Raw genomic sequence first — 22,508 nt, forward strand, 5'->3', positions numbered from 1 at the left:
TGGCTACCTCAAGGCACATGTGTGCACTATCATTTCAGAATGCTGATTTTTGAAAGGGGTCGGGGGGCTAGTTAGCAGACCACTCTTTCCGTAACAGAATTACCCAAATTAGTTAATTTAATAAAAATCAAAAAAACCTTTGGCTATTCTGGGCTTGCAGATCGCAATCTGTCACATGCACCCCAGACAAAACGGTCAGGCCTCACCCATTCAAGGGTCTGGTTCATCCCCAAGTCAAGAAACTATACATACGAGGGCCCAATGCCAACGCTCTGGATTCTTCTCACCTGTTGCCTGGTTTCCCAGTCTCCCCATCAGCTACATGTTAAGGTAATCCATGGGCTGAGCAATGTCACTGAGCTCAGCTGGGCTGAGTCTGCTCCTATTCCAGACTTACGGGTGTTTGTCTGGCCCAGGATTCCCTGCCCAGAGTCTGGGAATTCTAGAACTGGTTCCACAAAGCATCTTTCTAGCATTGAAAAGCCATTTGGCAGGCAGAAGTCTGCTGACCTTTTTGTGTTATCTGCAAAGCCACAGACACGAAATAGGGTCCTCAGTTAGATACGGCTGCCTGGGTGCTCCCATCTGAGAGAAGTTCCCATTCCTGTCACAAGACCACCAACTACGGGTTGTAGATTTTAGGGAGTCTGTGTTGCCTTGCCTGTTTTACCAGTACTTGCCTTGCCTGTCTTACCAGTACCTGCCTTGCCTGTATTACCGGTACCATGGCAAGACTGGAAGGAGTGCACTGTTATGACCTATTTCCACATTTGCCAGAGGCCTGTAAAAAAAACGATCTGACAAGCTGTTAGATGTCCCCCATCTCCCTCTAGGTGACCAGCCAGGTATTCAGGAGCCAAACCCAGTAGAAAACTCCTGAGCTCTGGGATAACAACCAACTCCTGGCTGCACCTTACCTCAGAATTGTTGGACTCGCTGTCTTTGGCCAGCCCAGGAATTTCACCTTGCACCTGCTCACTGTTTTGAAATAGACCAGGCCTCATACCCTGCACCGTCGCCTTTTTTGGAGTAGACCAGGGCTCTTGCCCCCTGCACCTGCCCACCTGTTTGCTTCCAAAGACCCGCCAGAGTAGGACAGACCCTCTGTTACTGGCAAAAGTCAACTTGACCTGGGCTTCCAGATGAGGCCAACTTGCTCAGTTCTGGCAGGCCATTCAGGTCTGAATCTACCCTGCCCACCATCCCGAGCTCCTTTTCTACACCAGTAGGTAACAATGAGATTTCAGAATCCTATACTACATCTGTAGACCAGTCAGTGACCACTGGGCCCTCTCCGACAGGAGCAGACACCTAGGGGGGGGGGGGGGGGGGGGTTCAAGTCTGGAATGAGAGCTACTAGTAATATCAGTCTCTCCCATTGTCCAGCAGAAAAAGCTGTATGGGCCCCCAAGAGCCCCCTCTCTTGCTTCTCTAGTGACTGCAGCAACTATGTTTGGATCAGGGAGGTCATTACCACATAGATACCCTACTGGAATGTTGTCCTTGACTGCGATACAGTGCATGAAGGTTTGACCCAGTAACTACTTACTACTAATGCCAACCGACCATCAAACCCCCCATATTGATTGGGTTGCGCCTGCGATATACTGCCCTTGCTTCACCTATTGGCAACTTACAGATGTGACACTGGCAATCATGTAACACAAGACAAGAGATGCTTCCCCATTTCTGAAGCCATACTCCATAAATATCTGAGTATTGATGGGGATTGCGGCCCCCTCTAGTGGCCCGGTACCATTCCCATGCATGACAGCTAGGGGACGTTGGCCACGCCCAAGCCTGGTGGGACTTCATCTGTTAAGGTGCCGACACTGATCATGGCCTCTTCCAGGAGAACAGCAGCCATGATGGCAGAGGCGTTGCTGGGGGGAGCTAAGGGGGTTATAGCTCCAGGTCTTTTAGTTGTAGCCCCAGATAGAAGCTCAGGGGCTACAACAAAAATGCTAGTTATCTCCGAGTCCCGACAGTCCTGACAGTAGCATAGCCCCAGATCTTTTCCAGTCCTAGCAACACCCCTGCATGATGGCCCGTTTGACTTTTTGCTTCCAGCCTGACTCTCCTTCATGTTTTTGGGGGACTTCCTTGGATGAATGATTAGAACCTTTGTCCTTACTCTTTGTATGCTTTCTCTCATTGGATGGCTCTGATTCTGCTTTGCGTGCATTCTCTTCAGCCGTCTTCTGGATGAGAGTTCTCACATACCATCATCATCTCTTCCAAGCTCTGTAGGGTCTGTGATAATCTTGTCCACTAGATGCTGGTGTAACTCGGTCTCATATTTTTTAAGGACATGCTCATGTGAAACTAAATTATACAATCCTTCAAATGTCGTAACTTTGATACCAGTTACCCACCCATTCAGTTACCTCAGCTGCAAATATGTTAACGCCTCGAAAGTTTGATTCCTGCCTTTTGTGAGTGCTAGAAATCCCCTGCAGTATTATTATCAGGTTTTCCAGAAAGTCTTGAGGATGGCAGCCTTCATTAGTGTCATAATGGACCTTTCTTAAGGAGCCAACTGAATGATTACATCAGTCCCAGCTGCCGGTAGGTGACTCATAAAGGCTACATCCCACAATTCCTCTTCTTACACCTGGAGCTGGAACGCTAGTTCCAGTGCTTCAAAACAGTTGCTGGTGTCCTTCCACATCTCATACAATTGCACTACTTCCTTTTGGTTTTGGGGTCTAGGCTTTCCTTGGGTGTTTCCAATGGAAACACTCCCCTCCTCTGCTCTGCTAGAAGAGTGTGTGGTTCCTCTGAGCTACGAAGAGCTTTCTAGAAGTCAACTCTTCACCAGAGATAATATCCGGGGAACTGACTGAGGCTTGACACCTAACTGGAGCTGCTCGGGATTGCACTGAAAATCCAGACCTTTGAGGCACTGCACTAGCTGCTGTCTGACAAGGATGGTAGGAACAACTGTCCCCATCCGTAACTACACCCCCAGTGGAATTGGCACCCGGGTTTGGGGTTCAGGATCACTACTACTACTACCACACTAGAATCCTCAAAAGATTGAAAGCTCTTTCATATTTCATGATTACTAGCATTACTGAAATGAGGGGTCACCAAGCTTGGCATAGCTCATGGAGGAAACTGGATTTCTGGCTCCTCACTGATCTCCTGTCTAGCCCCATTGTGCAAATTCAGCAGTGTGGCTTGCAGTATTACTAACGCAAAGCCTTTTAATTTGGTGCAGTCTGTATCAAATTCAACCACTACCCCCGCCTACCCCAGAGTGACAAAACTGTTGCTGCACTACAGGAAAAAACATGGATAACTAGTGGCTAAAAAGCCTACTTAGCCCCACGCTACTCCTAAAGCAGCAGTGATCCCAAAGATAAAGGTGAAACAGGCACATCCCAAAAGGTACACCCTCTACGCCTTGAGTGGTAGTGCAGGCCACAGGTAAGGTATAGTCTCTGGAGGGGAGTGCCCTTAGAACAGTAACAACCCAAACAACTTAATTGCAGTGGTTCAAAAATAAAAGAATGTCCAACCAAGGTTCTATGAAAAGATAGACTTTGACTCGGACAAAACAATGCAATCAAATAACTAAAAACACTGGCAAAAAGCCACCTCTGTGAAGAAAACGAGATGATAAGGGGCCTTCAGGCACTTAACTGGCAGCATGTCATTGTTTGTCTTAGGAGATAAAAAGGTAGAAAAGGGGTTTTAAAAGTTAGTTTGGCTCAAAGGTGGACCTGGGGGACAGGGCCTCTTTTTAGAGTACTTTAATGCTGTCATTGGGGACTTTATATCATAGAGCTAGGCTTCTAGGTGTTTCCCGAAGAGACGATGCAGTATCGGGTTGGTGGGTTGGGCGGCTGGGTTCAACAAGTTTTGTGATCCAAGCAGCATTGGCATGTGGCACGAAGAAGCTTGGGATAGGCAGACGATGTCCAGGTCAGTGCAGCTCACAGGTGGTTCAAAGCATGAATCATGCCACAGGACTGTTTTTTGATTTCTGGGTTGATGGTAGGCCCACCCCAGGGTTTCCAGGAGAATTGAGCCTATCCATTCAGCACTCCTGCTGCAGGGAGTTGTCTGGAACCTACAGGGGATCCATTGAACAGGAGCCTGGTTCCCGTGCAGCCAGTAGAGTGGCCCTGCTCCAGCAGTAGTCAGAGGTAACTGGGATTGGATAGGGGGCAGAGCTTCTCCTCTGCCTTTGATGCCTTCTGTCTTCACCTCTACGGCAGATGACATTGGAAGCATCGCACTCCCTACAGAGGTCCAAAAGTGAATGCTTCTTCTTCTCAGAGCATGTTGGGGCAGGTTGTTCTACCAAAAGAGGTCCAGTGAATCCTTCCTGTCCTTGGAAGAGTCACAATATTATTCGTGGAGAGAGGGGGTTCCCCTCTACTTTCAAAGGTGGAAGGTTATATTGGAATGGTTCAAAGCAATCCTGCTGTAAGGGTCCAACCCCTGCTGTTGTAACAGGTGCCTTTTGCCTCAGGACGAAACGCACAGAGTATCTTGGTTACAGGAAATGGTGTGCACTGGGTTCACTGTATGCTCTGGAGTACAAAGCAACCAGTCCAGATCAAAGCCGCCCTGCACTGGTCTCACTGCCTGCTTTGGAGTACAAAGCAACCATTCCAGATAGAATCCCCCCTGCACTGGGCTCACTGCATGCTCTCGAGTACAAAGTAACCATTCCAGATCAAAGCCCCCCTTCACTGGGCACAATGCCTGCTCTGGAGTACAAAGCAACCATTCCAGATAGAATACCCCTGCACTGGGCTCACGGCCTGCTCTAGAGTACAAAGCAACCATTCCAGACAGAATACTCCTGCACTGGGGCCACTGCCTGCTCTGGAGTACAAAGCAACCATTCCAGATAGAATCCCCCCTACACTGAACCCACTGCCTGCTCTGGAGTACAAAGCAACCATTCCAGATAGAATCCCCCTTCCACTGAGCCCACTGCCTGCTCCGGAGTACAAAGCAACCATTCCAGATAGAATCCCCCTTCCACTGAGCCCACTGCCTGCTCCGGAGTACAAAGCAACCATTCCAGATAGAATTCCCCCTGCACTGGCCCACTGCCTGCTCCGGAGTACAAAGCAACCATTCAAGATAGAATCCCCCCTGCACTGGGCCCACTGCCTGCCCTGGAGTACAAAGCAACCTTTCCAGATAGAATCCCCCCTGCACAGGGCCCACTGCATGCCCTGCAGTAGAAAGCAACCATTGCAGATAGAATCCCCCCTGCACTGGGCCCACTGCCTGCTCTGGAGTACAAAGCAACCATTCTAGATCAAAGCCGCCCTGCACTGGGCTCACTGCCTGCTCTGGAGTACAACACAACCATTCCAGATAGGAAACCCCTGCACTGGGCTCACTGTCTGCTCTGGAGTACAAAGCAACCATTCCAGATCAAAGGCCCCCTGCACTGTATTCACTGCCACCATTCCCCTTAGAAAACGAATCGCTGCACTGGAGACCAAAGCAACCATTCCAGACAGAAACCCCCCGACACTGGGCGCACTGCCAGCATTCCCCTTAGAAAACATATTCCTGCACTGGATTCCAAAGCAATCATTCCAGAGGGAGCCCCCTGCACTGAGATAAATATCACCAGAAAACAGAAAACAAATCCCTGCACTGGAGCCCAAAGCACCATTCCATATAGATCTAGCTCTGGTCTCACTGCCACCATTCCCCTTAGAAATCAAATCCCTACACTGGAGCCCAAAGCAACCATTCCATATAGAACTAGCTCTGGTCTCACTGCCACCATTCCCCTTAGAAATCAAATCCCTGCACTGGAACCCAAAGCACCCATTCCATATAGAACTAGCTCTGGTCTCACTGCCACCATTCCCCTTAGAAATCAAATCCCTGCACTGGAACCCAAAGCAACCATTCCATATAGAACTAGCTCTGGTTTCACCGCCACCATTCCCCTTAGAAATCAAATCCCTGCAATGGAACCCAAAGCAACCATTCCATATAGAACTAGCTCTGGTCTCACCGCCACCATTCCCCTTAGAAATCAAATCCCTGCACTGGCGCCCAAAGCAAACAGTACATATAGAAACCCCTGCACTTGAATCACTGTACCATTCCCATTAGACAACAAATCCCTGCACTGGGGACCAAAGTAACCATTCCATATAGAAACCCCCTTGTACTGGGCTCACTGCCACCAGCCCCCTTAAGGCCCCAGAGCAACCATTATAGATATAAACCCACCCACACTGGAATTACTGCCACCATTCCCCTTAGAAAAAAATAAATTGTACCAGAGTCGAAAGCAACCATTCCAAATAGAAGCCCACCTGCACTGGGCTCACTGTCACCATTCCCCTAAGAAAACAAATGCCTGCACTGGAGTACAAAGCAACCGTTACAGATAGAATACTCTGTGCACTGGGCTCACTGCCTGCACTGGAGTACAAAGCAATCATTCCAGATAGAATCCCCCTGCACCAGGCTCACTGCCATCATTCCCCTTAGAAACAAAGCCCTGCACTGGAGCCCTAAGCAACTGTTCCAGATAGAAACCCTGCACTGAGCTCACTGCCACCATTCCCCCTAGAAATCAATTCCCTGCCCAGGAGCCCAAAGCAACTATTCCAGATAGAAACACTGGCACTGGGCTCGCTGCCGCCATTCCCCTTAGAAAACAAATCCCTGCACTGGAGTCCAAAGTAACCATTACATATAGAAACCCCCTTGTACTTGGCTCACTGCCACCAGCCCCCTTAAGGCCCAGATCAACCATTATATATAGAAACCCACCCACACTGGGCTCACCTCTACAATCACCATTAGAAATCAAATCCTGCACTGGAGTCCAAAGCAATCATCACAGATCGTATTCCTCCTGCCCTGGGCTCGCTGCCGCCATTCCCCTTAGAAATCAAATCCCTGCACTGGAGTCCAAAGGAAACAGTCCAGATAGAAACCCTTCTACTGGAATTACTGCCATCATTCCCCTTAGAAAAAAAACATTGCACCGGAGTCGAAAGCAACCATTCCAAATAGAAACCCACCTGCACTGAGCTCACTGTCACCATTCCCTTGAGAAAACAAATGCCTGCACTGGAGTACATGAAGTACAAAGCAACCGTTACAGATAGAATACTCTGCGCACTGGGCTCACTGCCTGCACTGGAGTACAAAGCAATCATTCCAGATAGAATCCCGCTGCACTGGGCTCACTGCCACCATTCCCCTTAGAAAAAAAGCCCTGCACTGGAGCCCCAAGCAACTGTTCCAGATAGAAACCCTGCACTGAGCTCACTGCCACCATTCCCCCTAGAAACCAATTTCCTGCCCAGGAGCCCAAAGCAACATTCCAGATAGAAGCCCCCCTGGACTGGACACACTGTCACCATTCCCTTTAGAAGAAAAACATTGCACAGGAGTCTAAAGAAACCATTCCAGATAAAATCCCACCTGCACTGTGCTCACTGCCACCATTCCCATTTCAAAACAAATCCGTGCACTGAAGTTCAAGCGACCAGTCCAGATAGAAACCCCTGCACTGGACTTACTGCCACCATTCCCCTAAGAAAACAAATACCTGCACTGGAGTACAAAGCAACCATTATATATAGAATACTCCATGCACTGGTCTCACTGCCTGCACTGGTCTCACTGCCACTATTCCCCCTAGAAAACAAAGCCCTGCAGTGGGTGACATAAAGGGCCGGTTGGCAGCCATTCTATTTGCGGGTCCGTTATTAGCACCTTCCCCATTCCCATTTGAGCCCTATAGTGCCCTATAGGGCTCAAATGGGAATGGGGAAGGTGCTAATGGGGAAGGTGGAAGGTGCTAATAGGGCTCAAATGGGAATGGGGAATGGTTTACTGAATGGGGATTTACTGGGTCTGCATAGGTAGGAATGTCCCGGTAAGTCCCCATTCAGTGAGACCAGACCCAGACCCGGGTTTGGAGGCAGCCATGGCGCTAATAGCACAATGGCTACCTCCAAACACGTAATGACCCCCATAGATTATGTAAATATGTTGCAAGTATGCAATTGACATAGGTACATGTTAGTGGTAGTTTGTTCCTTTTCCAGATGGATTGAGTCAGGTCCATGTATGCACCCCAATGCCACATGCACTGCCAGGTTTCTCATGAGCAAGGTGTTTCCAAGATGGGGTGTGTGCAAAGTCCTGCGGTCTGACAATGGACCACACTTTGTAAATTAACTATTTGAGCAGGTCACTCTTTTATTAGGTAAAAAACAAAACCTTTCATCTGCTTATCATCTACAGGGCAATGGTATCTGTGAAAGATTAAACAGACTCCTCAAAGAAAAAATAGCTAAAATAAAAATTACTTTTAAAAAGCGGTGGCTACATTGTCTGCTCCTTGCTTTGTTTGCACTGAGAAACCAGCCTGATTCAGCTCACCACCTGACTCCTCATGAGTTGCTGACTCGTCGTCAGATGAGAATAGCTCTTGCTCCTCCCACTCGAACAGAAACAGATGCCCATAGTGTAGCAAAGGCTTTTGCTGATGAGATGCATGATTATTTGACAAATATGACCGTTAGTGTTTCTTTTATTTTGTAACAGATTAAACATCAGAGGGAAGGGTCGAAGAAGATTGAAGAAGACAGCCAATCCAATGATCCTAGTAAACTGTTAAAGGAGACTAGTTTGTACTCAGGGAACCAGGTGTTAGCACAAAGTTTTGTGTGCACTTGTAATAAGCCTCGTTTTGAAAGACCATACCTAGTAGAGGAGTTTTCACTACAGCTGTTACATTAAAAGGTAGAAGAGCCTGGCTGCACATCAATGACGTGAAGCTCTACAAAAAAGAAACCCATTTCCCTCCAGCAGCCGATCACAGAGAAGCAAGTGAATATGTTCCGCACATGCAGACCAGATCGGTTACCACGGGCAAGGACAAAGAAATGATGAATTAAAAATATTCTGGAACTAAATGACAATTCCTAAAGCTTGATAGAAAGTGAATGGACGTGCTGCTGTTCCACAAACTCTTTCAGCTGAACTAAAAACAGACTATACATCAACAAAGAGAGACAAAGAGTGTTGTATGTTGCTTAAATGATTATAGCAATTTTAGAAGAATGTGCCAGAAACTTAACAAATAAGATGTATACAAATATCACTTCATGGAACCCATAACTATAATGGTGTGTACATTTTTGACTGTTTTGTTTACCTATATTCTTCAGTTTTACCCAGCTTTAGTAAGATAAAACAGGGATGCTGTCACATTTTTGGGGATCCTAAAAATCGTCCCATCATTCTCAGAATTGCCATTGCAATAATTCTGCAATAATTGTTGTGAAAGGAGGAAACAGCTGATGTAAGCACATGTTGAAATAAAGGAAGAGAATGGGAATATTTTAGAGTACAAGATGTGTTATTGCTGTGAGACAAAGATCAATAACTTCATTTAGACTGATTATTTTATTATCATTCTGAACCATGATTTGTCTCTTCTTTCTTATTATTTTGGTATTTAGACAGATAATCTTTAATAATGCTGATGAAATGTTCGTTATTGACAATACCATGATTAATCCTAGCAAAGGTATGAACAATGTTTTCCTTAATACTTTTGAACAAATTGTTCAAGCAAAAAAGAGATGTTGAAGAAGATAATGAGGATATAGACTAATTTCTTGATAATTCTGCTCATTTAAAGTATAATATATGGTGTCAGCACATTAGAGAGGTGGGAAAGAGAACATCAGAGGAATGCTGTTACATGTGTTCTCTCATCCCTTATGCCATGAATGCAGCCAGAACATTGATTGCAAGAGAAATATCTGCACACGATACAAAGTGTCTCAGCCATCTACCAGCATGTACAACAAGAGGACAATTCGAAGGTAAATGGGCGACCCTACGATGGCGATCAAGGTGATAATTTTCCATATGAAGATGCTTATGAGAAAACACAAAATATGGGAAAAGAGATGCACTATCCAAATACTTATATATTCATCCCTGGCTGGAGAACAAGTACATTTTATTGAAATGAAGAGGCTGGGATGTTCAGACATACAGGAAAAGCAGGAGCACCAGGATGCTGGGAGGGACCTCAGCTATTGGTTTATGGACGAGTTGCCACCAGTACAGAATGGGAAGAAGGAAGGTAAACTTGCACCGCACACTTATTGAAGAAGGAATCAGTAAGCATAGTGCAAATAGTCAAGGGCCAGGTATGCCAAGTTACTAACATAGGTTGAAGATGAAGCAGGACCGGTGTCCATAAAATCATAAAGAATGCAACAACATGCTTCAGGAACAAAGGCCTGGTTTTAGTTGGAGAAAATAAAGGATGGAAGCAGATGGTCAAAGTACCAGGAATGAATGGAGGAACTCCTGTGTTAATGGACAGTTATTGGGCTGTGGATTCAGGGGTTACATGAAGCTGCCTAAAAATTGGGGAGGAATATATTCTTTAGTGGTCATATATGTTCCTTTGTAAGTGATTTCTCAGAGTGATCTCCATATTGAAGAATATCCAAAAATGGATGTACGCCAAATAAAGAAGAGATCCCTTAACCTCCTCCGGCTGAAGAGGGAGAACTCTTTCTCAGCAAAATTGATAAACGCTCATGCCAATTTTGCAGATGAGCATAAACTATTTGGCTAAACTGTAATGATACTTACATCCAAATTTATGCCAGGACTCCAGCCTGCAGTGCATACCAAGTGGTTTCAGATCACCACATGGGAACTGCTGTAAACAATCAATATGACAATCAAGGTATTCAATGCAGTTCGAGAAGAACATTCGATTGATGACTCTCCAGAACAGGTATGACTTATGATATGACATGATATGGCATTCATAACGTGCCTATACACAGGTGTTTCTTGGACTTGATTACAGCAATGGAAGACGGTCTTTGTGCCAAGAGTGGGCCGTCTTGCTGTATGCACACACCTGCCCATGATGGGGAAAATGGAACCCTGACAGAGGCAATAACGATGTTGTCAATCCTGCACAAGAAGATGGTAGAAGAAGTAGACGAGACTGAAGGAGATGATTGGTTCTCGTTCCTGTTTTCATGGATTCCGACCTGGATGACAAATGTCTTCAAGTTATTAGGAGCAATACTAGTATTGGTAATGTTGGGATTCTGTGTTGTGAGAATCATCATTGGAAAATGTCAAAAGACAGCAAGGAAAGCTCTTGGGGTGAAGATAATGATTGACATAAATGCTGCCACGGGTGAACAAATGCAAAATGAGGGCACTGCCCATAAACACATAAAAAGAAGTCCACTGGCACCCCCGGGAATGAAAGTTCTACCACCCTGAGGATCATAAGAAGTATGTAGGATGTTGGGTATTCTGTCAACAATCTGGGAGTGTTGCCACATGACTTGGAGTGTGGATGAGCATTTAAAGAATGCAGGTCACCTGAGGGGGGTTTCCAAAGAAACCGCAGTGAGAAGAAAAGGTGAAGAATATTGAGGAGATGGTCAAGGACTCGACCAGAGGGGGGAATGTAGAGGAGCAGGTGATATTTTCTCTAGTGCTCACCCCCCCCACCTTTGACATATTGGAAGACTAGCAAGAGAGCACTGTGTGTTATGCCAGGTATCATTTCAATACAGCACCAAAGATATGAGTATCCAATGTACCCCTGTACTGAAGTGGTGGAAGGATGTCGGCATACACCATTGGACATAGAAGAGCTGTAAGTGCAAACCGACACGAGTAAAGTGATGTCATAAAGTGAAGACACAAAGATTTATGGAAACAATATGTAGATACTTAAAGAATGAAGGTGTGATTGAAGTAACAAAGTTATTGAGTTTACAGAGATTAAGAAATCATCCATGTTGAAAAGATGAGTGAGATGAAGTTCAACAAATGTACATATGCAGAACCGCAAGGTAGATAAGACATATAGAAGCATGCTGAAATAGAAACTATATTGTAAATAGAGCGGCCATGATGGAAAGATGGACGTCGGATCGTGTTGAAGCTACCTCAGAGATGAACCGCGGCTGCAGGACTGGGAAATGCTGCATAAAAAGCTTTGTGCAAAGAATATCTGTTTTTACTAAGACTAAGGATGAAGCAGCAGGACATAATTGGAAAGTACAAAGGGAGTTAGCCAGGACAACCTAAGAACAAAGGACAGATTTTGCTTAGATTAAGCAGAAGCAAAAACATCTGAAAGTGTCAAGTAGTGGACAATTAAAGATGTGAAAAGCATATGTAAGGTGGAATAACCAGGTCTCCAGAGACCAAGATCTGTAATAGCACCCAGCACAATTAAATCAAATAGCAGTAAATAAAAGGATGAAATGGAGAAATGCGTGGTCTACTAACACATGGTGCAAGAACAGAAGACAAGGTCTATTCATTAGACTTCAGACAAACTGTCAGCAAGGTCATCTATAAAGAAGAAGCTTTGGCCTGTGGCCTAAATGGTGAAGAATGGTAGGCTAATTGACCAAAGTGGCAAGTGGACTGACGTTGTTGTCTGCACCTGGGTTTTGTTTTATTCACGTGCTTATAGCGAGCTGAATGTCCAAGGTTGGGAGACTATGCCAACTAATCATGGGTGGTTATGTAACAACATGCTATACAGTGTTGCAAAAGCCAATCCGTTGTTAGTATTTTGCTATAATCAGTATTATATATATTTTAAGGGGTAGTTTGAGGTGTGCCCACTAGATAAGGGGCAGCAAATGATGTTGTTAACACTTACACATACTATAAGTATATATGTTCCCCTAACCAATCATTCCCCTCGATAGGTTTTGTTGTTTGCCACGTAGGTTGGCATCAAATGTCCCGGGAGTATAGCTCAGTGGCAACGTGCTCGCCTTGGAAACTAGACAACACGAAGCAACACAGGTTCAATCCCTGGGTCCGTGCTTAGAACCCTCTGGGTATTAAGCGCATTATAAATACGCAACTAAGACATATTCCTGTAACAGCGCCTCAATGCTTTGTGAGCACTTTAAAAATGCAAGTAAATAGATACATAATTAAAATCACGTATATACATTGGAGTATAACGTTTTTGTGTGTAATTGAAAATTAGACTCGGGTGAGTGAGCTGCTTTTTGTATGATCACCAGATTTCCCTACTTTATCTGAGCTTACAATAAACTATTACTTTGCCATATTCTTTGAGCCAGTCCAGTTATTTGGGTTTGAATTCATTTATCTTGGTAACTCCATCCTGCGCATAAGATAGGCTCCAGGTGTAAGTGCACAGGTTCATCAGCCAACTCCCAATCTTGCCAGTACTTTGGACCATATATTCTCAACTGCATCTTTAGTGACACTGTTTCCTGTCTTGCCATTTCTCTGGACATATAGTGCCATTCACCATTGTTTTTTCTGTACCTCATGCTGCCGGCTGTGCGCAATGTCTACCTTGCTGTAAATTACACCCAGTTTGTCCCGCTGACATCTCTGGTCAGATCTTTGATGCCTATGCATCAGTTTATATTACTGATCTGGAAACCTCATCAAAGATGTTTACTTCTATGGCCGACAGATTAGCTCCTCTGAAACTCTCTCGTCTGCGCTCCTGTCCTGCCGAGCCCTGGTTTGCTCCTCAGTTAGCCAAATTGCAGCTCCTTTGTAGGCAGCCAGAATGGAAATGGCAGCAGGTGTACTATCCAAATATGATGACTGTTTCAAGAACCCCTTTCCAAATATCATATAGCTATTTTTTAAGCAAGACACCTCTATTTCACTAACCGTGTGGAAGCTACCTTGAATCAGCCTAAAGAGCTATTCCAGTTAGTTAAATCAATATTTTCACCCCCACAAATGACAATTCAGTAGTTCATTTCCAGTAGCTAAGCGACTCGCTCTCCGCCTACTTTGTAGATAAGATTTTAGCCATTCGCCTGGAAATTGCATCCACTAATATTCCAACCCCCAGAGAGGATCCCGTCCCACTAGTGAGAAGTGAGGGATCCTCTTGGTTGCTCTTTCCACATTTTCTCGCGGCTGATATTGTTATTGCCACTCAGAAGATGAGATCAGCCTCTCAGCTAGATTCTGTTCCTCTTTCTACGATGAAATCCATTATGGCTGCCATTGCCCCTGTTGTTGCTGATGCTGTTAACCCGTCCTTTTCTTCCACTTTCATGCCCTCAATTTTGAAACACCCCCAGTGATACCTCTCGAAAAAAAACCACTTTAGATCCTGCTATACCTGCAAACTACCATCCTATTTCTTTAGAACCCTTCTTGATAAAGCTCTTGGAATCTGTGGCTCTTCTACTACTTTGTTAATTTCTGGAAGACACCTCTTTCTTTTTTCCCTTCCAGTTGGGTTTTCGTCCTGGTCGGGGCAAGTTCTTATTTCATTCGTAGTTGATCTTACATGGCTCTCTGACCAAGGTGGGGTGGGTGCGCTGATCTTATTAGATCTTTCAGCCGCCTTTGACACCGTTGACCACTCCACCTTGCTCTTCCTACTATCTAATGCAGGTGTCTTGGCTCAGTCCTTGCTTGGTTTGGTTCTTTCCTATCTGATCGCTCGAAAATCACTTTCTCTTCACTCTTTTCAATCTGATCCTGTTTCCGTCACTTGTGAGGTTCCCCAAAGTTCTGCTCTGTCTCCTATTCCGTTTAAATCTAAATTCAGCCTTTGGCCAAGCTCATCCAGTCCCACGGGTTTAGCTGCTATTCTTACGCCAACGATACTCAAATTGTCATACGTCTCGATCTGGCAGCAGCTGACGCAGCAATTTCTCTGTGATGCTGCCTGGAATCTGTGGGTAACTGGATGAATCAAAACTGACTTCTGTTAATTTCTGTTAATTAGTTCTTCTTCTGCTATTTCTTTCTAGACTCCAGACATTTGGTAGACTTCCCTTGGTCCTTCCAGTGACTGTGGTTAAAGACCTGGGTTGTAAAATCTCAGCATGTCTCTCGCAGAAGCCCAGGTCAGCATGGTTAGTTAAAGTGGATATTTCAGATTGAAAATTCTTTGCACGGTCCTCCCATTCCTTCCGGTTTGCTTGCGCGCCACGGTGGTTGCATCATTGTTCTTGGGGATTATGAACTATTGCAATTCTCTTTACTTACCTCAGCCCCTTTATCTGTTGCACCATCTGCAGGTCACATAGAACTCTGCAGTTTGAGCCGACAATACTCCCCTGCGCACCTGAATCTCACCAGTTCTTCTCTCCCTTCATTGATTACCAATTGCCCGCCATATTGAGTATATAGCACTCTGCATTGTTCATTGTGCCTTTTATGGTACTTGCGAAGACTATCTCAAGGAAACGTTTCGCCAATATATCCCCGCTCGAGGTTTAAGATCTTAGCATGCACTTTTGATTTAGGTGCCTAGGTTTAAAACGCTCCCAGAGCCTTCTCAGGGGCTACAGAAGTTATCTGCAATAAACTACCATGCCCCATACGCTTGACAAAAAGTCGCCTTTTGTTCCGTCACCATTGCAAAACTCTCCTTTTTTAGTTTATATTTCAGCTGTTGCCTTTCTCAGTCCTTTACAGCGCCATGATGCCTTAATTGGTGAAGGATGCACTTTATAAAAGCTATTAACATAACATAACATAACATAACAAACATAACATAACATTAACATTGTCCATACAAAACCTCCTGCTCTGCATATGACTGCCACCATTCTGTAGAGAAACCTCCTGCACTGGGACACAATGCTGCTGTTGCCCATATGAAACCGCCTGCTCTGCAGATGACTGCTACCATTTTCTAGAGAAACCGCCTGCACTGGGATGCAATTCCACCATTGCCCACATGAAACCGCCTGCTCTGCAGATGACTTCTACCATTCTCTAGAGAAACCTCCTGCACTGGGACACAATGCCGCCGTTGCACATATGAAACCGCCTGCTCTGCAGATGACTGCTACCATTCTCTAGGGAAACCTCCTGCACTAGGGCACAATGCCGCCATTGCCCATATGAAACCTCTTGCTCTGCAGATGACTGCCAACATTCTCTAGACAAACCTCCTGCACTGGGACACAATGCCGCCATTGCCCCTATGAAACCACCTTCTCTGCAGATGACTGCTACCATTCTCTAGAGAAACCTCCTGCACTGGGATGCAATTCCACCATTGCCCATATGAAACCTCCTGCTCTGCAGATGACTGGCACCATTCTCTAGAAAAACCTCACACACTGGGACACACTGACACAATTTCCCATAGTAATTACTCCTGCACTGGGGCCCACTCCCACCATTTTTCCAAAGAAACATCATCTACTGGGGCACACTGCCAGCATTCCTCAAAGATGCCTCCAGCACTGTTTGTTTGTTTGTTTGTTTGTTTATTTATTGTGTGCACCTGACCCTGAGGTAGCAGGGCGCATAAGACAAGAGGACTTACAGCTTGGTTACAGAAGTTACAGATATACAGAGCATGGTAAAAACAGTTTTCTTGGCTCCACAGGGTGAAGTTAAGGCAGTAAAGTGCATGTACAATACGGTGTGCAGAAAGCAGGTCATCATATAGCTGATGTTTTACATGATAGCAAATCTATATAAGTACAGTACATGCAGAGGATACGTGGGGCGAATGCGGGTTACATAGCATTCTCGGTGAGCCATTTTATTGTGTTCTTTCTGAATTTGTTGAACGTTTGGTCGGATCTAAGAGCATGAAGTAGGGAGTTCCAAAGTTGAGCTGCCCTGACTGGGAAGCTGGACCCTCCAATAGTGGTCAGTTTAAATCTGGGCACTAGCAGGCAATTGGGACTGGCTGTTCTTGATGGTCTAGTGGAGATTTTTCTAGTAAAATGTTCTGTTAGGTAACAAGGGGCTTTGTTATTTAAGCATTTGTGGATGAGGGAGGCAACTTTGATGTTGATTTTTTCCTGGGTAGGGAGCCATTTGTGTTTCCGTCTTATTTCCGAAATATGTACTCTTCTGGGAATACCTAGGGCCGCTCTAAGTGCATTATTTTGGAGCACTTGTATTCTGTTGATGGTTTGTTTAGTTGCCCCTATGTAAAGGGAATTACAATAGTCTAATTTTGATAAGGGCTCTAGCTTTGATAAGAGGACACATGGCCACCATTCCTCTTAGAATTAAACATCTTCGCTGGCACCCACTGCCACCATTCCCCATAGAAACCTTCCTGCACTGCAGCACACTGCTACTAATCCTCATATAAACCATCTCCACGGGGGAACACACTGCCACCAATCACCTAAGGAAACTCATGCTCTTGGAGACACTGCCAGCATTCATCTTAGAAAAATACTTCTACACTGGGACCCACTACCACCATTCTTCACAGAAAACCTTCTGAACTGGGGCACACTGCTACCATGTTATGTTATGTTATGTTATTGGGCATTTATATAGCGCCTTTCACCATTGGTATGATCTCAACGTACTCTGGGTTGAATGCCTTCGGTTCCGTAGTCCAGGTCAGTGAAGAAAGTAGGATGGGAAGTAGTGCATGTGTAGACTTAGTATGTGTGCAGCTAGGCCGATGTATGGTGGGTAGCTGCATTCTAATGCTACGAGTACTGTGGAGGGTGTGGGAAACCAGTAGTATGCGTGCAGCTAGGCAGAATTGTCTTGGGTAGCTGCATTCTAGCGGAGGTGGTGATTGTATATGAGATGTCTGCAGCCTTGCCGATTTTTTCGTGGGGTTACATTGTGATGTATAGGCCAAAATCAATCATTGGCGATAGCTGCATTCTATTGTTTATTGGTGCAAAGGAGAGAGTCAGCATATTGGTTGGTATGTGCGAGTATTCGTGCAGGATCCATCCCCAAAATGTCCTCCTCCTTGATACATTTTACCACCATTCCCCGTAGAGAAAAATGAATGCGTTTGTGCTGCATGGCACCAAGCACCATAGAAAACCTCCTGCACTGGGGCACATTTCCACCATTCTACCAATCAAACAACTTTACCTATTGAAACCTCCTGCATTGGGTCCCAAATGTCTCCAGAGAAGGTCTCCTGCAATGATGCACACTGGCACCTTTCCCCAGAGTAAACCTCTTGCAGTTGAACCCAGTGAACCCATGCAGCCACGTGGACTGGGCCACACCGCCACCATCCTCTATAGAAAATATTGTGCACCGTGGCCTAGTGCCACCATCGCACAGAGTAAAGCTCCTGCACTAGGTCCAGCTTGCAGCAGCTGCCACCTTTCCCCAAATAAAAAACCTCCTGCACTAGGGCCCACTGTGACTACCCTCAATCCAGGTTTGGGAATTATACCCGCACTGAAAATGCAGTGATAACGAAGAAGGCGTCAAAATGGTGAATTGTACATGGGAAGCAAATCAAACGGTCAAAGTAAAGGCATTTTAAATGAAGAAAGTACACATCTGATTTCATATTTCTTGCTTTAAAACAAATTCTGTGCAGATAGATGTACTAGTTTTAGAAATGTGATTTTGATTTCCCCAAATCACCGCAAATAATTTCATTAACCCCTGATTAGAGTTTAAACGTTTCCAGCTCTGAAGGCGTACTTTGTAAAAGGGGGAAACCCCCCAAATATCCAAGCACCAAGTTACTGCTCCTCTACTCTTCTCACCTGCTCTGAACCATAATGATTAAAGCGAGCAGTCTACTCTGCTTTTTTTGTATTTGTTTAACATTTATTTTAATATTAAAGTTTCCTAATTTCTTCATTTTTTCCTTATTGTCAATAAAAGTTGTTTCTACATATTTATTTCCGGAATTCTTCAATTTCCAGTTATTTTTACAACATAACTTTACCCTCATCCACTAGAGACTAAGTACACAATTTCATATAGAAATACAAATGCACATAGGCACACAGCCACCATTTCCCAAAGAAACATCCTGCATTGAGGCACACTGCCACCATTCCCCATAGAAATCTACTGCACTGGGGCACACTGCCACAATTTCCCAAAGAAACTTCCTGCGCTGGGGCACACTGCGACCAGGGGCACACTGCCACCATTTCCCAAAGAAACATCCTACACTGGGGCACACTGTCACCATTTCCCAATGAAACATCCTGCATTGGGGCACACTGCCACCATATCCCATAGAAACCTCCTGCACTGGGGCACACTGCCACAATTTCACTATGAAACATCCTGCATTGGGGCACACTGCCATCACGCCCCAAAGAAACATCCTGCATTGAGGCACACTGCTACCATTCCCCATAAAAAAAATCCCTTGCATTGGTGCACATTGCCACCATTTCCCAAAGAAACATCCTGCACTGGGGCACACTCCCACCATTTCCCTATGAAACATCCTGCATTGGGGCACACTGCCATCATGCCCCATAGAAACCTCCTGCACTGGGGCACACTGCCACCATTTCCCAACGAAACATCCTGCACTGAGGCACACTGCCACAATGTCCCATAGAAACCTCCTGCACTGGGGCACACTGCCACCATTTCCCAAAGAAACATACTGTACTGGGTCACACTGCCACCATTTCCAAAAGGTACATCCTGCATTGAGGCACACTGCCACCATTTGCCAAAGACACACCCTGCACTGGGGCACACTGCCACCATTTCCCAAAGAAACTTCCTGCACTGAGGCACACTGCCAATATTTGATACATCCTGCATAGGGGCTCACTGGCACCATCTTCCATAGAAACCTCCTGCACTGGGGCACACTGCCACCATTTCCCAAAGAAACATCCTGTACTGGGTCACACTGCCACCATTTCCCAAAGAAAAATCCTGCACTGGTGTACACTGCCACTATTTCCCAAGGAAACATCCTGCATTGAGGCGCACTACCACCATTTCCCATAGAAACCTCCTGCACTGGGGAACACTGACACCATTTCCCAAAGAAACATCCTGCACTGGGTCACACTGGCACAATTTCCCAAAGAACCCTCCTGCATTGGGGCACACTGCCCCCACTTACCATAGAAAATCTCCTGGACAGAGGCATACGGCCACCATTCCCTTTAGAAAACCTCCTGCACTGGGGCATACTGCCACCATTTACCACAGAAAACCTCTTGGACTGGGGTATATTTCCACCATTCCCTTTAGAAAACCTCCTGGACTGGGCATACTGCCACCATTTACCACAGAAAGCCTCCTGGACTGGGGCATACTTCCACCATTCCCTTTAGAAAACCTCCTGGACTGGGGCATACTGCCACCATTTACCACAGAAAACCTCCTGGACTGGGGCATACTTACACCATTCGCTTTAGAAAACCTCCTGGACTGGGGCATACTTCCACCATTTACCACAGAAAACCTCCTGGACTGGGGCATACTTCCACCATTCCCTTTAGAAAACCTCCTGGACTGGGGCATACTGCCACCATTTACCACAGAAAACCTCCTGGACTGGGGCATACTTCCACCATTCCCTTTAGAAAACCTCCTTGACTGGGGCATACTGCCACCATTTACCACAGAAAACCTCCTGGACTGGAGCATACTTCCACTATTCCCTTTAGAAAAACTCCTGGACTGGGGCATACTGCCACCATTTACCACAGAAAGCCTCCTGGACTGGGGCATACTTCCACCATTCCCTTTAGAAAACCTCCTGGACTGGGGCACACTGCCACCATTTACCACAGAAAACCTCCTGGACTGGGGCATACTTCCACCATTCCCTTTAGAAAACCTCCTGGACTGGGGCATACTTCCACCATTTACCACAGAAAACCTCCTGGCCTGGGGCATACTTCCACCATTCCCTTTAGAAAAACTCCTGGACTGGGGCATACTGCCACCATTTACCACAGAAAACCTCCTGGACTGGGGCATACTTCCACCATTCCCTTTAGAAAACCTCCTTGACTGGGGCATACTGCCACCATTTACCACAGAAAACCTCCTGGACTGGAGCATACTTCCACCATTCCCTTTAGGAAAACTCCTGGACTGGGGCATACTGCCACCATTTACCACAGAAAGCCTCCTGGACTGGGGCATACTTCCACCATTCCCTTTATAAAACCTCCTGGACTGAGGCATACTGCCACCATTTACTACAGAAAACCTCTTGGACTGGGGCATACTTCCAGCATTCCATTTAGAAAACCTCCTGCACTGGAAAGCATTGACACCATTCCTGATGGAAATAACTGAACGTTTCCCTATAAATCCTCATAGAAATAAATCTTTAACTGGAGCCCAATGCCAACGTTGCCCATAGAATACATTCTATACTTGGACCCACTGTGAGCGTGCCACATAGAAATCCTGCAGTGGGGCCCAGTGCCACCTTCCTCACAGAAACTTCCTGCACAGGACCTCACAGCCACCATTCACCTAAAAACAAATCTCTTGTGCTAGGAAACACTGCCACTATTCCCCATATGGAGAAAAAACTCCTGCATTGACCCTGAATGCCACTGTTTCCTCTGTAGGATAAACCTGGCTCACATCAATTTTGGATAATGGCATAGTTGGTATATGGATGGCTTACAAGTGAAGGTAAAGCAGCACAGTGCATCTAAAGCGACCCCACCTAACTGACATGCTCCGCCCTCCAGACCCCTCACTTTAATGGATGACTAAATGGCCACTGGAGAAAGGTCATTCCAGAATGTCACTTCTAGGCGTTCCCCCACATTTATCCCACCTCCTGCCAAAACAATAACCTGCTCATGAATGGATAGTCAGTTCTCAGTGTTCATTTCCGGTCATGTTGCAATGTGATACTTTCCAGTTAATTGATCCCAACCAATGAGCTATGAATCTTCACCCCCATGATGACTTCCAGTCTTTTGACCCCAGTTGGGGAGCATTGAACCTCCATCCGGAGGATGACTTCCAGTCGCTTATGGGCCCATCGTAGTTCTTAATAGTCCAAACTGGATCCGTCTGAAGCACACATGTCGCCGTCCTTGGCCCAATTACCTTGGCCAGCCAAGGACTTGTACTCATTTATTCACTGCACATTTTTGAATGAGTCAATAGGTTTACCATGCATTGCCAAAGTCAATATAGGATCGCAGTGGCCTAATAAAAGTCTGGCTCTATGTCGTTTTAACAACATGAATTCCTTCGAAGTGATTTACTAGGAATTATGGTGAAAAAACAAATCGATTTGTATTTTTATTTGGGAGGATTGCCTCCAACCCCCCTTTCCTTATACTTTTCTTTTCCTTTTTACCTGTTTACAGTTTATAAAAACTTTTACAAAAAGAAATTGTTGATAAAATCAACACATAACATTACATTACCATTACACAATATCCATTGGTTTTTCTTAATACCATATCTATGACATTTACATTTCTTCACAGACTATGTCGTAAACTTTATTCACACCAAATCATTAACTTTAATTTTTTGTAAATGCTAAAACTCGATTAGCCTGAGAGACATTGATTCACCATGTAGCATCTTTAGCCACAGAAGAGCTCTCAATACACCATCCTTATTTACAAATTCTCCAAAGTACCCTATTCTGGCTAATACAAGTTCTGGACATTCTATCATTAAATGGACTAAAGATTCGATCTTACCAGGATCTTTACAGAATCTGCATATTCCCTTTTCAATGTCGTTTTGATACCATAAACATTTTAATTCATTTGAGT

Source organism: Ambystoma mexicanum, chromosome 8 (assembly GCF_040938575.1).
Source record: "Ambystoma mexicanum isolate Mex_15411 chromosome 8, UKY_AmexF1_1, whole genome shotgun sequence".
Classification (NCBI taxonomy): Eukaryota; Metazoa; Chordata; class Amphibia; order Caudata; family Ambystomatidae; genus Ambystoma; species Ambystoma mexicanum.